The sequence below is a fragment of the Oculina patagonica genome, chromosome 4, assembly GCF_052425735.1.
Source record: "Oculina patagonica isolate OP01 chromosome 4, crgOcupat, whole genome shotgun sequence".
Lineage (NCBI taxonomy): Eukaryota > Metazoa > Cnidaria > Anthozoa > Scleractinia > Oculinidae > Oculina > Oculina patagonica.
In genome coordinates this window covers 37,360,534-37,362,745 of record NC_135761.1, presented here as the reverse complement: position 1 = coordinate 37,362,745, position 2,212 = coordinate 37,360,534, and the positions used below count along the sequence as shown (strand labels likewise).

The 2,212-nt window shown below is 37.5% G+C and overlaps 1 long non-coding RNA gene across 1 annotated transcript; it reads left to right on the top strand.

Moving 5' to 3' along the window:
• The first annotated feature begins 507 nt into the window (after positions 1–507).
• On the top strand, positions 508–1,214 carry LOC144648923 (uncharacterized). The gene is made up of 2 exons (XR_013569801.1): positions 508–709; positions 1,095–1,214. It is a non-coding gene; the product is annotated as an uncharacterized LOC144648923 (long non-coding RNA).
• Positions 1,215–2,212: the final 998 nt, after the last annotated feature.

The following is a 2,212-nucleotide window of genomic DNA, read 5'->3' as shown; positions in this document are numbered from 1 at the left end:
CAGATATTCTTCCCCTGGATTAGAAGTTATAAGCCAATGTGAACTATGCAATGATGAAAACTTAGTCGGTGTGCGCAAGTTCCGTTGCTGTAAGGAAGTCGCCAATGCGTCTGCTAAAATGGCCTTTGAAGGATCGATTGAACGCATCACCTGTATAACACAACACAACGATTATGTGGCTCTAACAAACAAAACAGTGCTTTTTCAAGTCGCTCCACTACTGAGGGACAAGAATGGGCGAACATACCACCGTCGAACCGGAGTTCCAGAAATGAAATGAACGTATCCAGGCGTCTAATCGGGAAGAATCTTTATTTAATTTTTGCGAAAGGCGTTCTATCTAGTAGTGATGGTGGTACATTGTATTCACGTAGATCATGGATAACTACAGTTCTATTTAAGACATTTAACAGTGTAATGATTCTTTTTAACGGTGTACATTATTTTCATTTTCAGTTGCTCTAAAAGTCTTATTTTGACGGAGGTGCTGGTAGGCAGGAACTCTGCCCCAACAGTGGTAAATTTACTCCGGTGACGAAGTTAAAAGCAGCTCACCACAAAGCTGGTCATGACCTTAAGATCTTGTTCCACGAACTTGTGGATCACTTTTCTTCCGAGGAAGAGCTTGCAACTTCAATGGCATTTGGGACAAGGCAAGTTTCAGCCAACACATAGGTCCTAAGTCCTGGGATCATTTCTACCATTCAGGGTAAGAATTCTATCATTGCTTACATTACTGACCCATGCACATTTAGTCTACATTTTAAAAGTCATGAAAAGTGGCCCAATGAAAATGTAGTGTTTCTTGGAATTTGATGTTCTGAAATATTTAAACATGTTGACCAAGATATCTAATGAATTATTTTACTGAGCAAATTTGATGGACAAACAGCTTTGGCCCTAAAAAGCTCAGTCTGGTTGCTTCCTATTAATATCACCTTGGCACCAGTTATGTGAGTCACACAACTCTCCATGACACGCGTTGCATGACAAATCAACCCTTTCTTCCTTTCAGTCAGCCGTAAGATCTTCTAGTTCTGAAGCTTCACTTTGGCTTAAATGTTTTTGTCTCAATGATCTCGTTTCTTTTTTAGCTTATTTACTGGCCAGTGCAACAAGCTTAAACATTCGCCCCCTGGACTTGCAAAGATATGCAAGATTTTTACTAACAAGTGCACGGCTGCAAAGGCTGAGAAAAGAAAACAACTTATTTCTATCAATTAAACATGTGGGGATGCTTGGAAAAAAAATAGCAATGGAGCATCTTCAATAGACCAGAACTTATGTTTTCTTTTATACATGAAGATACACAAGTATCAGAGCACAAATACAAGAAGCAGTGTTGTTTCTGGTTCATCCTTGATCCTCATTGGTCAGCTGACTCATTTCACATCTATCATTTGCTATTTTGCCCTTCCCAGGTAGCAACATAAGCCAGGCTATTCAATTACTTGGTAACAGATTCTAAGATGAGATGGAAATACATGTCCCTAGCCAATGGCGAGAAGACGTCCAAAAATTTACTTGCCATAGTTTGCATATCGTATTCTGTTTTCAAAACAGTAGTCCCTAGGCCCCGAGGGACTATGGCCGTATTTAGGAAATATTCTAGCGGCCTCTTAAAACTTTTATGTTTATGTGTTTGTATGCTAGTTCTAAAGTGCTATGTTAGCAGTGGTAGATTATTATTAAGGGTATCTGTAAAATATTTCCTATTTTTTAGTTTCATTACTTTAAATTTTTCATGGCATTTAATTATGTGCGCTATTACAGGAGACAATAGACTCAACCAAGCTATAGAAATTCGAGGATGTTGTAAGTGTTAATTTCAAAATGCTCTCTTTAAATGTCCGAGGTATTCGCTCTCTAGAGAAAAGAAAAGCATTGTTTATTTGGCTTCAAAAGCAAAATGCAGATATTATCTTTCTCCAAGAGACGTATAGTACGAAAGACATAGAAAACGCATGGAAATGTCAATGGAAAGGACCCATTTTTTTCGCACACGGCTCCAATCGTAGTTGTGGAATTATATGCAATGAAATCACAAAATCAGGAAGACAGCCAAAATGTTAATCTTAAATGGAAAAAATATACCGAGAGTTTATAGATTTCTTAGTGGGTAACTCCTTTGTAGCCAAATAGTATTCTTTAATTTAGTATATAAATTAAGCCATATAAATTGTAAGTAATGGTTATTGTAAGTTATGTAATC